This window comes from Triticum urartu, chromosome 2A (genome assembly GCF_056163025.1).
Source record: "Triticum urartu cultivar PI428250 chromosome 2A, HENAU_Tu73, whole genome shotgun sequence".
In the NCBI taxonomy this organism is placed as follows: domain Eukaryota; kingdom Viridiplantae; phylum Streptophyta; class Magnoliopsida; order Poales; family Poaceae; genus Triticum; species Triticum urartu.
In genome coordinates this window covers 390,255,896-390,271,407 of record NC_141874.1, presented here as the reverse complement: position 1 = coordinate 390,271,407, position 15,512 = coordinate 390,255,896, and positions in this window count along the sequence as shown.

Below are 15,512 nucleotides of genomic sequence, written 5' to 3'. Positions count from 1 at the left end.
AACTCGATGGGAGGGATTCATGCGTACACATGCATGTGTGTGTGCTCAAAGTGTATCATGCATGTCATCCCAGAGCAAAAATAATAATCCCCTCCTAAGTCAAATTAACCTCTCTTGTTGTCAGGAAAAAAGAAGTGATGGACCAAGCGGGCCCATAGATGGAAAGCATCGATATCATTGATAACCACTTAAGTGGGTGCGAGAGGACAACCACCACCGCTTTGCATGTGGGCCAAACATATATATGTTGAATACCCAAAATGCACAACTTCGATGTGCCACATGCCTCAAAACGGTAAACCATGCACCCACACAGAGCGAGGTTCATATCAAGCGTACTACATATGATGGTCCCCTTCCCCCCTCTTCATCGCATACTATATGCTCCTGCCGTAATATATGTACAACCCAAAAGATCCTCATCGATGGTGAAATTAATTAACCTCTCCCGATGTAGGTCAAAGTGATGCATGCATGCATTCATCGATGATGGCCTCGTGGGCCCACAGATGGAAGCGTCACACGTGAGTGTCCTAGCTAGGATATATATGCATGTGGCCCAAAAGGTGTTGTGTGATATTTGAATAACCAATTTCACAATTTTGATGTGGCACGTGCCTCGGTAACCAAAAAGTCCCGACACTGAGTGAGGTGTACTTGTTCACGGACGCATACGTATAGTATATACGCTAGTCCCCTTCCACCTCTTCGACGCGTACTATATACCACCATAACACAAACAAAAAAGATTCTACCTTGCTAGTCAAATTAACCTCACTACCGGTTGTTCGTCAAAGTGATGGGCAACGACCTCGCGGGCCCACAGAAAGCATCACACGCAAGTATCGAGTGTCGTGTAGGACAACCATCGACTGTATGTGGCAAAACATTTATGTATGAACGGGTTGTGTAATGTTTTAAATAACGATTTCACGACTTTGATGTGGCACCAGCCTGCCTAACAAAACGGCCAACCCACACGGTGGCTGATAACCCACAAGTATAGGGGATCGCAACAGTTTTTGATAAGAGTGTCGAACCCAATGAGGAGCTAAAGGCAAAACAAATATTCCCTCAAGTTCTATCGACCACCGATACAACTCTACACACGCTTGATGCTCGCTTTACCTAGAACAGGTATGAAACTAGAAGTACTTTGTAGGTGTTGTTGGATAGGTTCGCAAGATAATAAAGAGCATGTAAATAAAAAGTAGGGTCTGTTTAGATAAAGACACAACTAACTTAGTTTTCATAAAGAGCTTTTTGTTACGAGAAAGTTATTTTTCCCTAGGCAATCGATAACTAGACCGGTAATCATTGTTGCAATTTTATTTGAGGGAGAGGCATAAGCTAACATACTTTCTTTACTTGGATCATATGCACTTATGATTGGAACTCTAGCAAGCATCCGCAACTACTAAAGATCATTAAGGTAAAACCCAACCATAGCATTAAAGTATCAAGTCCTCTTTATCCCATACGCAACAATCCCCTTACTCGGGTTTGTGTTTCAGTCACTCACGCAACCCACTATAAGCGAATCATGAACGTATTGCAACACCCTACAGTGGGGATCCCTCACGCTTGCGCGACACGGAGAGCACCATAGGACAGCACCAATAATAAAACATGCAACTCGAACCAATCACGATCATCAAATAACCCATAGGACAAAACAGATATACTCAAACATCATTGGGAAATAATATATAGCATTGAGCACCATGTTTAAGTAGAGATTACAGCAGGTAAAAGAGGGGTTACACCGCTGCATAGAGGGGGGAAGAGTTGGTGATGATGGCGGTGAAGTTGTTGGTGAAGATTGCGGTGATGATGATGGCCCCTAGTGGCACTCCGGTGCCACCGGAAGCGAGGGGGAGAGAGCCCCCCTCCTTCTTCTTCCTTGACCTCCTACCTAGATGGGAGAAGGGTTTCCCCTCTGGTCCTTGGTCTCCATGGCGTGGGAGGGGCGAGAGCACCTCCGAGATTGGATCTGTCTCTCTGTCTCTCTCTGTTTCTACGTTCTCAGATTCTACCCTTTCACCGTTTCTTATATTCCCGGAGATCCGTAGCTCCGACTGGGCTGAAATTTTAACACGATCTCTATCCGGATATTAGCTTTATTGCGGAGAAAGAAGGTCATCAACCGCCTTACAGGGTGGCCACGAGGGTCAAGGGCGCGCCCAGGGGGTGGGGCGCGCCCCCCTGCCTCGTGCCTCCCTCGGGCACCGTCTCGCGTGGATTTTTCTTCCCAAAAATCATATATATTCCAAAAAAATCTCAGTCGGTTTTTATCCCGTTTGGACTCCGTTTGATATGGATATTCTGCGAAATAGAAAACATGCAACAAACAGGAACTGGCACTGGGCACTGGATCAATATGTTAGTCCCAAAAATAGTAAAAAAAAGTTGCCAAAAGTATATGAAAGTTGTAGAATATTGGCATGGAACAATCAAAAATTATAGATACTACGGAGACGTATCAGCATCCCCAAGCTTAATTCCTGCTCGTCCTCGAGTAGGTAAATGATAAAAAAGATAATTTTTGATGTGGAATGCTACCTAGCATAATCTTGATCACATATCTAATCATGGCATGAATATTAAGACACGAGTGATTCAAGGCAATAGTCTATTATTTGACATTAAGACAATAATACTTCAAGCATACTAATAAAGCAATCATGTCTTTTCAAAATAATATGGCCAAAGAAAGTTATCCCTACAAAATCATATGGTCTGGCTATGCTCCATCTTCACCACACAAAATATTCAAATCATGCACAACCCCGATGACAAGCCAAGCAATTGTTTCATACTTTTGACGTTCTCAAACCTTTTCAAGTTTCACGCAATACATGAGCGTGAGCCATGGACATAGCACTATAGGTGGAATAGAATGGTGGTTGTGGAGAAGACAAAAAGGAGAAGATAGTCTCACATCAACTACGCGTATCAACGGGCTATGGAGATGCCCATCAATAGATATCAATGTGAGTGAGTAGGGATTGCCATGCAACAGATGCACTAGAGCTATAAGTGTATGAAAGCTTAAACTGAAACTAAGTGGGTGTGCATCCAACTTGCTTGCTCATGAAGACCTCAGGCATTTGAGGAAGCCCATCATCGGAATATACAAGCCAAGTTCTATAATGAAAATTCCCACTAGTATATGAAAGTGATAACTCAAGAGACTCTCTATATGAAGAACATGGTGCTACTTTGAAGCACAAGTGTGCTAAAAGGATAGTAACATTGCCCCTTCTCTCTTTTTCTCTCATTTTTTGTTTTTTTATTTTTTTTTATTTTTTTGGTGGGCTTCTGATAGAGGCAAAGGTGTCCCGATGTTTCGATTAGATGGTGGCTATCGTTTCTGAGGGAGTCAACCTTGACAATCCGACTACGAACGTGCGAGACGTTGCGCCTTAGCAATCGCTAAACCAACTTCCGAGGGGTTATTGACCACGCCGGAGCATGATCAACCTGACCACGAGGGTCTGTTTCCTGCAAGCAAATGAAGAACAAGCAAGAAACTGAGATTGCAATCTGGATATTGCGAATATAAGATGAAAGCTTTATTGATCAAGGTGGGGTTCTGTGACGTCTTGGTCTGGTCGTTGGACACAAACGAAGTACGAGAAGTTGCAGCTATGGCGAACTTTTAATCTAAACAAAACCCAAAGCCTAAACGATGCCCTAAGGGCTGTATATATGGAGGAGAGAGGGGGAATTTCGTGGACCTTGGTGGAGGGGTCCGAAACCAACCCTAACTCTTGTTTCCCCACACATACGGACTCTAAAAACAGCCTATACTTAAGTACTTCGAAAATACATGGGCTTGGCCCAATAATAAGGTGACGCAGCACCTAGAATAGCCTATGGACGAATATTATGAAGTGGCATCTTGTATATTTAGTCCAAGGCTTCATGCACTCCTTATGGCGGCTTCAAAGTCCTGAAATCATCACTTGTAACTCCGTTCTTGATCCCCTTGCGCATGCCATCAACTCCATGCGTGTTCTTGCTCCAATGTTCATCCCTCTCCAAGCTAGGCCCTTCATTTGTAAGCAAAACAAATGTATCCAATTTAGGCAGCATCATAATCTCATGAACATTAGAATCATTACCAAGAAACAAAAGTACCTGGTAATTTAATTGGCGTGCGCGAGCTCTAGTAATTGGTCCAGTATATGTAACAGTAGGGGCTGTGGGTGTAACAATGGTATTGATGTCCTCATCATCCTCCCCTTCTTGAAATGAAGTCGTCCTCGACGGAAGCTCATCTTCCTCACCCAAATAAGGCTTCAAATCTGCAATGTTAAAAGTGGGACTAACCCCAAAATCTGCAGGTAGCTCAAGTTTATATGCATTATCATTTATTTTCTCTAACACCTTAAAAGGACCATCAGCACGTGGCATTAGCTTTGATTTGCGCAAATTAGGAAATCTACCTTTACGCAAATGTAACCAAACAAGATCTCCAGGTGCAAACACAACATGTTTTCTACCCTTATCTCCAGCAAGTTTATATTTAGCATTCTTACGCTCAATGTTTTCCTTAGTTAACTCATGCATTTTTAAAATCAATTCAGAACGTTCTTTAGCATCATGCACGAGGTAGGAAACCATACACAATTTCAAAAGGGCACATCTTAGTAGTAGAATGCAATGAACGATTATAAGCAAATTCAATATGAGGCAAGCATTCTTCCCACATTTTCTTATTATTCTTCAAAACAGCCCTAAGCAGAGTAGACAATGTTCTATTGACTACTTCAGTTTGTCCATCAGTTTGGGGGTGACAAGTAGTACTAAAAAGCAGTTTAGTCCCCAACTTAGACCATGAACATCTCCAAAAGTGGCTAAGAAATTTAGTATCACGATCTGAAACAATAGTATTAGGCAGACCATGCAAGCGAATAATTTCACGAAAGAACAAATCAGCAACATTAACAGCATCATCGCTTTTATGACATGGTATAAAGTGTGCCATTTTCGAGAATCTATCCACGACAACAAATATGTTATCCCTCCCCTTCTTTGTTCGAGGTAAACCTAAAACAAAGTCCATAGATATATCCTCCCAAGGAACACTAGGTACAGGCAAAGGCATATATAAACCATGAGGATTGAGTTGTGACTTAGCTTTTTGACATGTAGTGCTGCGAGCAACAAAACGCTCAACATCCCGTCTCATCTTTGGCCAAAAGAAATGTGTAGCAAGTACGTCCTCCGTCTTCTTCACGCCAAAGTGTCCCATTAGTCCTCCTCCATGCGCCTCCTGCAACAACAAAAGACGAACGAAGCTAGCTGGAATGCATAGCTTGTTAGCACGAAACACAAATCCATCGTTAAGAACGAACTTGTTCCAAGTTCTCCCTTCCTTACAATTCTGCAATACATCTTTAAATTCAGCATCATGAACATATTGATCTTTGATGGTCTCCAAACCAAATATTTTAAAGTCAAGTTGTGAAAGCATAGTATAACAACGAGACAAGGCATCAGCAATAACATTTTCTTTACCCTTCTTGTGTTTAATGACATAAGGGAAAGTCGCAATGAATTCAACCCATTTAGCATGTCTACGGTTCAGTTTAGCTTGACTTTTATTGTGTTTCAAAGATTCATGATCAGAATGTATAACAAATTCCTTGGGCCATAAATAATGTTGCCATGTTTCTAAGGTCCGAACAAGAGCATATAATTCTTTATCATAAGTAGAATAGTTCAGACTAGGCCCACTCAATTTTTCAGAAAAGTATGCAACAGGTTTTCCATCTTGTAATAACACACCTCCTAATCCAATTCCACTAGCATCACATTCAAGCTCAAAAGTCTTATTGAAATTAGGAAGTTGGAGTAAAGGAGCATGTGTCAACTTATCTTTCAATACCGTGAAGGCTTCTTCCTGTGCGGTACCCCAAACAAAAGGCACATCCTTCTTTGTAAGCTCGTTGAGAGGTGCAGCAATGGTGCTGAAATCTCTCACAAAACGCCTATAGAAACCAGCGAGGCCAAGGAAACTCCTCACTTGTGTGACCGTTTTGGGCTGCGGCCAACTCTCAATAGCTTCAATCTTGGCTTTATCAACTTCAATTCCCTGTGGAGTAAAAACATAGCCAAGAAAAGATACTCGATCAGTGCAAAAGGTGCACTTTCCAAGGTTACCAAACAAACGTGCATCACGTAGAGCAATAAAAACAGCACGTAAATGTTCCAAATATTCCTCCAAAGTTTTGCTATAAATCAATATGTCATCAAAGTAAACTACCACAAATCGTCCAATGAAAGCACGTAAAACTTCATTCATTAACCTCATGAAAGTACTAGGTGCATTAGTTAACCCAAAAGGCATGACTAACCACTCATATAATCCAAACTTAGTTTTAAATGTTGTTTTCCATTCATCTCCCAATTTCATACGAATTTGATGGTATCCACTACGCAAATCAACTTTGGAGAATATTGTAGAGCCACTCAATTCATCAAGCATATCATCTAGCCTAGGAATAGGATGACGATAACGAATAGTAATATTATTAATGCCTCTACAATCAACGCACATACGCGACGTACCATCCTTTTTCGGCACTAAAATGATAGGAACAGCACAAGGACTAAGGGATTCGCGTATATAACCTTTGTCGAGCAGTTCTTGTACTTGACGCATAATCTCCTTCGTCTCCTCTGGATTGGTACGGTATGGTGCACGGTTGGGTAATGATGCACCGGGAATTAAGTCAATTTGATGCTCAATCCCTCGAATAGGTGGTAATCCCGGTGGCACGTCTTGTGGAAAGACGTCAGCGAACTCCTGCAAAATGTTAGTGACAGCTGGAGGCAAAGAGGAAGGCACGTCCTCGAATGAAAATAATGCCTCTTTGCACCAAAAGCATAGCAAACAGATTTGCAAAAATCTAGATCATCAATATCAGATTTGGTGGCAAGTAAACATGCACTTTTAAATTTAATTTCAGAAGCAACACTAGATTGTTTATTATTATTAGGCTGCATTTGTTGCTCAAATTCTTTTGCCACAATCTGATTTTCACTCTTATTTTTCTCCTGTTTTGCTTTATTAGCTCTATTAATATCATCTTTCAAAATGGAATCAGGAGTCATAGGAAGCAAAGTAATATTTTTATCCTTATGAACAAGAGTATACCGATTGTTTCTACCATGGTGAACAGAATTTTTATCAAATTGCCATGGTCTACCAAGTAATAAGGAACATGCTTGCATAGGTACCACATCACAATCAACATAATCAGCATATGTAGAGATACTAAAATGCACACGAACAATACGTGTTACCTTAACCTTGCCGCTGTTGTTGAACCATTGGATGTAGTAAGGATGTGGATGTGGTCTTGTGGTGAGAGATAGCTTCTCCACCATCTCCATGCTAGCCAAGTTATTGCAGCTCCCTCCATCTATGATGACGCGAACAGAACGTTCCTTCACAACTCCCTTTGTATGGAACAAATTATGCCTCTGATTTTGCTCAGCTTGTGTAACCTGCACACTCAAAACACGTTGAGCAACTAAATATTCATACCTGTCAGCATCTTCAGCAGCCATGTATTGCATCTCATGATCAGAATCATCTCCACCGTGTTCTTCACGTGTAATAAGAGCCAAAGTCTCCTCATCATAGTCACTAGCGGACTCATACCCACCATCCTCAGTAGCAATCATCACACGCTGAGATTGGCATTCTCTCGCAAAATGTCCTCTTCCCTTACAACGACGACAAATAATATCACTTGTGTGCCCTGTTGATGCCATGGAAGAAGAAGAGCTCTGCGCAGGTCCAGCAGGTGTGCTCTTGGCAGATAGTGGTGGTTGTGCCTGCTTTCTTGTATCACGGCTGGAGGTGGCAGCCGACGGAGGCTCCGGTGTAGCAGAACGTGTGGAAGTAGATGATGCATGTGGTGTCCATGATGAAGGTCGACCTGCAGAAAAGTTAGTCCGCGCCAATGCCTGTCGATCCTGCACTTCACGTTCAGCTTTACAAGCAAGATGGAATAAACGAGTGATATTAGTATACTCCTTATACTCTAGAATCGTCTGAATCTCTCTATTTAATCCACCCATAAAACGTGCAAGCATAGCTTCATTCTCCTCAACAATACCACATCTAATCATGCCAGTTTGTAATTCCTGATAATATTCTTCTACAGAATTTTTTCCCTGTCTTAAGCGCTGCAATTTTTGAAGTAATTCACGTTGATAATATGGTGGAACCCAACGAGTACGCATAGCAGTTTTCAAAGCATCCCAAGTAGCAGGAATAGGATATAATCTACAATGCTCAGACCACCAAACACATGCAAAACTAGTGAATGCACAAACAGCAGCAGGAACACGTCTCTCCTCGGGATATTGTAAACATGTAAATCGTTGTTCAGTTTCTAACTCCCAAGTAAGATATATATCAGGAACATATCTACCCTCAAATGGTGGAATATTCAATTTTAGTTTAGGGAGATGGTCATGATCTCGTACCTGAGGGTGAGCCCTACCATTGCCATTATTTGCATGTGGACGACCTGGTGGTTGCTGTGCTGGTGGTGGCAGGTAGTTCTGATTTTGATCAACCTCATCCTCGCAATCGCCGGCAAAATCATCCTCCTCCGCATCAGCAGCAGGAGCCACAGAAGTATCAACAGCAGCACCAACAGTTTGGCCAGGTGCAAGAGGGAGACGGCTCGCTCGGCGGAGGGCTATTTCACGATGTGTAGGTAGTCATTGTTGTTGTTGTTGTAGAGGTGCGTTAGGTGCAGCCGGTGGTGGTGGTGGAAGACGCGCGAGCAATTCATTAAACCTGTTATCGAGCTTTGTTTCGAACGTCTTCTCCATGTCATCTATCTTCTCCATGGCCTCTTCAAATCTGTTTAGCACATCTTGCACCTGTCCACTCATCATTTGCTGAAACTTATCATGAAGCTCCTTGTTCGTCAAGTTCTCCCAGTTAGTCTTGTCGGCTTGTGATCCTGGCATGGTTAGCAGCAATAGAAACACACAAGAATATGATCCTACAGACTACTAACAAGTGGTGGTGGTGGCGGGTGTCACAAATCCGTCAAGCAAATCTCAAATTCTTACCAGTTCTTACCCAGCAGCAGACGGTGATCGGCAACCGTTGTAGTCAAAACTCTCAAAAGCTTGGATAGAGCGATTGCCAGGGAGAGTCAAACGCACGACGTAGATGTATGTGGAGTTGGGAAGGCTTATAGTATGGTAGCAAAAAGGGTCAGCAATAATCAATTCAGAGATGCAAAGTTGAATAAACGCTCAACGACGGTACTGTGCTGGTCCTAGGCTAGACCGTGCTAGAGACGCGAGCCTAGAACACTAACAAAATCACGGCGCTGCACGTAAATAAGGGAAAAGCACACTCCGGAACTCTTTTTTTTTTGCTCTTTTTTTTGCGCTCCTTTTTTTGCGAAAAATCACTATAATGGCGAGTGTCTCAAAACTCTTCCCTCGTCAAACTGATAGGATGGGCACGAAAAAAAAATTCACTTTTTTTTTGGGAAATCAGGGCAGCGACGACGAAAAAGTGCGACAAAAAATCACTATGATGGCACGTGGCTCAAAAGACTCAGAAAAGCCTAAAAATAGGATAGGGAAAAAATATTTTTGCCCGTGAAAATTTTGGCCTAAAAACTGCCCGGAGGTCTCCAGACTCTTTTTTTCGAGACCTACGCAGGCAAGGTAACACGAATCGGAATTTAGATTGATCTCAAGAACAAACCTAATATGAGAAGAACTCGGATTGGTGGTGGATATATGGTTGTGGTATATGGCAGCGGTGGTGGTATATGGTAGCGGTGGTGGTATATGGATACGGATTGGTGGTGGTATATGGATACAGATTCAGAGCGGTGGCGGATAAGAAATGGTGGTAGATGGCAAGGCGATGATGATGGTGCGGCAGCGGCGTGACAACTTATGACCAGAACTCGAAACTCTAAAAGACTAGACTCTAAGACCAGCAACTTGACACGACGATGCAACCGCAAATTCAACAAAGCAAAAACCCTAAAAAGATTATGCAAAGGCTCAGATTGGTTCGGATATGATGAACTAACCCTAATTTTTTTTGTGGCTTTTTTGTGGACTGTAGGTATGAAGAACAGACTCGATCTAATCTACGAAAAACTGTAAAATCTCACCGAGCAACCTGGAAATCTGATACCACTTGATAGAGGCAAAGGTGTCCCAATGTTTCGATGAGATGGTGGCTATCGTTTCTGGGGGAGTCGACCTTGACGATCCGACTACGAACGTGCGAGACGTCACGCCTTAGCAATCGCTAAACCAACTTCCGAGGGGTTATTGACCACACCGGAGCACGATCAACCTGACCACGAGGGTCTGTTTCCTGCAAGCAAACGAAGAACAAGCAAGAAACTGAGATTGCAATCTGGATATTGCGAATATAAGATGAAAGCTTTATTGATCAAGGTGGGGTTCTGTGACGTCTTGGTCTGGTCGTTGGACACAAACGAAGTACGAGAAGTTGCAGCTATGGCGAACTTTTAATCTAAACAAAACCCAAAGCCTAAACGATGCCCTAAGGGCTGTATATATGGAGGAGAGAGGGGGAATTTCGTGGCCCTTGGTGGAGGGGTCCGAAACCAACCCTAAATCTTCTTTCCCCACACATACGGACTCTAAAAACAGCCTATACTTAAGTACTTCGAAAATACATGGGCCTGGCCCAATAATAAGGTGACGCAGCACCTAGAATAGCCTATGGACGAATATTATGAAGTGGCATCTTGTATATTTAGTCCAAGGCTTCATGCACTCCTTATGGCGGCTTCAAAGTCCTGAAATCATCACTTGTAACTCTGTTCTTGATCCCCTTGCGCATGCCATCAACTCCATGCGTGTTCTTGCTCCAATGTTCATCCCTCTCCAAGCTAGGCCCTTCATTTGTAAGCAAAACAAATGTATCCAATTTAGGCAGCATCATAATCTCATGAACATTAGAATCATTACCAAGAAACGAAAGTACCTGGTAATTTAATTGGCGTGCGCGAGCTCTAGTAATTGGTCCAGTATATGTAATAGTAGGGGCTATGGGTGTGACAATGGTATTGATGTCCTCATCAGCTTCTTTGGCCTTTTTGTATTTGGGCTTCTTTGGCCTCTTTTATTTATTTTTAGAGTCTGGAGTCTCATCCCGACTTGTGGGGGAATCATAGTCTCCATCATCCTTTCCTCACTGGGGAAATGCTCTAATAATGATGATCATCACACTTTTATTTACTTACAACTCAATATTACAACTCGATATCTAGAACAAAGATATGACTCTATATGAATGCCTCCGGCGGTGTATCGGGATGTGCAATGATCTAGCGTAGCAATGACATAAAAAAATGGACAAGCCATGAAAACATCATGCTAGCTATCTTACGATCATGCAAAGCAATATGACAATAAATGCTCAAGTCATGTATATGATGATGATGGAAGTTGCATGGCAATATATCTCGGAATGGCTATGGAAATGCCATGATAGGTAGGTATGGTGGATGTTTTGAGGAAGGTATATGGTGGGTTTATGGTACCGGCGAAAGTTGCGCGGTACTAGAGAGGCTAGCAATGGTGGAAGGGTGAGAGTGCGTATAATCCATGGACTCAACATTAGTCATAAAGAACTCACATACTTATTGCAAAAGTCTATTAGCTATCGAAACAAAGTACTACACGCATGCTCCTAGGGGGATAGATTGGTAGGAAAAGACCATCGCTCGTCCCCGACCGCCACTCATAAGGAAGACAATCAATAAATAAATCATGCTCCGACTTCATCACATAACGGTTCACCATACGTGCATGCTACGGGAATCACAAACCTCAACACAAGTATTTCTACTAATCCACAACTATCCACTAGCATGACTCTAATATCACTATCTTTATATTGCAAAACTATTGCAAGGAATCAAACATATCATATTCAGCGATCTACAAGTTTTATGTAGGATTTTATGACTAACCATGTGAATGACCAGTTCCTGTCAACCCTCTAAATAGATATAAGTGAAGCAAGAGAGTTTAATTCTTTCTACAAAATATATGCCCATGCTCTAACAAATATAAGTGAAGCAAAAGAGCATTCTACAAATGGCGGTTTTCTATGTAAAGAGAAACAGGCAATCCAAACTTCAAATGATATAAATGAAGCACATGAAGCATTCTATAAGGCCATACTCAAAAGATATAAGTGAAGTGCCTAGAGCATTCTATAAATCAACCAAGGACTATATCATAACATCATGGTGCATAAAATAAAAATTAAAACTAAATGCAAAAGACGCTCCAAGACCGCACATATCACATGAATGAAACGAATCCGAAAACATACCGATACATGTTGAAGCAAGAGGGGATGCCTTCCGGGGCATCCCCAAGCTTAGACACTTGAGTCTCCTTGAATATTTACTTGGGGTGCCTCGGGCATCCCCAAGCTTGAGATCTTGCCTCTCTTCCTTCTCCTCACATCGAGACCTTCTCGATCATCGAACCTTCATCCACACAAAACTTCAACAGAAAACTTGGTAAGATCCGTTAGTATAATAAAGCAAATAACTACTATAAGTACTGTTGCAAATCAATTCATATTTTTTTTGAATTATAGCTACTGTAGAATAACTTTTCCATGGCTTAATCCACTGATTTAAATCGATAGTTTCATCAAAACAAGCAAACTATGCATCAAAAACAGAATCTGTCTAAAACAGAACAGTCTGTAATAATATGAACATTCACCATACTTATGATACTTGGAAAATTCTACAACAATTAGTAAAAATAAACAATTTGTAGAGAAAGACAGTGCAAAGAGAATCAGAACCATTTGACATTCCAGTAAAAAATGTAAAATCGCGCACTACAACCAAAGTTTCTGTCCTGCACCGCACAAACCAACAAGCATTGTAAACATCCTAAAGGCAAACCTTGGCACATTATTTTTATAATACAATGGAATTGTAAAAGGGGATAATTATTTTTATTGAAAAGTTTCTGTAATCAAGATTCACAAAGTTTCCGTGAGCATGAACAAAGTTCAAGGCTAGCTCCCACTTCAACAATGCTTGTCTCTCTCACTTTCACTTTCCTTTTGGAAAAAGTTTTGGGTTCCCCTATTTATTTTTGTTGTTTTTGAACTATATAAAAGCACTCAACAGAAATAAATGAATCTCTAAAACTTCCGGGTTGTCTCCCTGGCAGCGCTTTCTTTAAAGCCATTAAGCTAGGCATATAGTGCTCAAGTAGTGAATCCACCCGGATCCCAAGGTATATCAAAGCCAATTTTAATTAACGATGATTTGTAATTTAGTAGTGAGCACAAAGTAACATATATCATGTAATGACGAAGTCTAACTCTCTTCCTATGCATCGGCATGTCATAAAAGAACAATTCATGCACACATAGTAAAGGCTAATGCATAGTATAAACAGTTTCTTGCAATTTTATCATATTGGAAACATAGAGAGGTGGAGATATAGTCCCTCTCTCATAATAATTGCAAGTAGGAGCAGCAAGCACATGCATATTATATCCATCAAAATCATCATGTGTAGTAGTAAAAGGCAACCCATCAATATAATCCTTAATATGCACAAACTTCTCCGATATAGTGTAGTTTGGAGAATTCAAAAAGATAATAGGACTATCATGTGTGGGTGCGATAGCAACAATTTCATGTTTAACATAAGGAACTATAGCAAGTTCATCTCCATAAGCATAATTCATATTGGAATTTTGGCCACAAGCATAGCAAGCATCATCAAAAAGGTATATTTCAAAAGAATCAACGGGATCATAGCAATTATCATAGCATTCATCCTTCGGTAAGCACGAAGGGAAATTAAACAATGTATGAGTTGAAGAGTTACTCTCATTAGAAGGTGGGCACGGTTGATCAATCCGCTCTTCCTCCTTTTGTTCTTCGCTCTCCTCCTCATCTTTTTCATCCAATGAGCTCACAGTTTCATCAATTTCTTCTTCCATAGATTCCTGCAAAATATTAGTCTCTTCTGGGACAGCGGAGACTTTCTCAATAAACGCATCAATATCGGAATTGTATTCATAATTCTCATAACAATATTTAAGGATAGCTAAATTTTTAGTTCGGTAGATAGCATCATAAAGACTTCCATATTCTTTGAACATAGATTCAATTTCATAAGCACCCATAAAAGCAACAAATTCTTCTATTTGTTCCACATCATAGTAGTCATATATACCTCTAGCATAAGAAGCCAAAGTTTCATTATCATTAAATTCACATGAAAAGGGAAGGTGTGGAGCCTTCATCCTAGAGCAACAAGTATAATCATATCTCAAGCATAGTTGCCTAGCATACCAATACAACATATATATTTGATCACATAATAGTTTCCTTTTTTGAGTCAAGCGATAATCCCTAAAGTATTCACGTTGATCCAACGTGTCTCCCAGTACCAAATTGAATGGGGTTTTCTCTGGATTATCAAAGTAGTACATAATATCTGTCACATAAAGAGCATCGAGGGTTTTAGGAGGTTCCTCATCTCCATGAGCAGCAAGTACACCTAATTTTTTTGGTATTTTGTGTAACATATCCATAACTAAAGATAAAGAACAACTAAGAACAGCAAATAAAAATTACTTAGTGATAAAGCAAACAAGCACACACGAGAATATTCACCCCACACTATGGCTCCCCAGCAACGGCGCCATAAAAAGGTCTTGATAACCCACAAGTATAGGGGATCGCAACAGTTTTTGATAAGTAAGAGTGTAGAACCCAACGAGGAGCTAAAGGCAGAACAAATATTCCCTCAAGTTCTATCGACCACCGATACAACTCTACGCACGCTTGATGTTCGCTTTACCTAGAACAAGTATGAAACTAGAAGTACTTTGTAGGTGTTGTTGGATAGGTTTGCAAGATAATAAAGAGCATGTAAATAAAAAGTAGGGTCTGTTTAGATAAAGACACAACTAACTTAGTTTTAGTAAAGAGCTTTTTATTACGAGAAAGTTATTTGTCCCTAGGCAATCGATAACTAGACCGGTAATCATTGTTGCAATTTTATTTGAGGGAGAGGCATAAGTTAACATACTTTCTCTACTTGGATCATATGCACTTATGATTGGAACTCTAGCAAGAATCCGCAACTACTAAAGATCATTGAGGTAAAACCCAACCATAGCATCAAAGTATCAAGTCCTCTTTATCCCATACGCAACAACCCCCTTACTCGGGTTTGTGTTTCAGTCACTCACGCAACCCACTATAAGCGAATCATGAACGTATTACAACACCCTACAGCGGGGATCCCTCACGCTTGCGTGACACGAAGAGCACCATAGGACAGCACCAATAATAAAACATGCAACTCAAACCAATCACGATCATCAAATAACCCATAGGACAAACAGATCTACTCAAACATCATAGGATAGCCATACATCATTGGGAAATAATATATAGCGT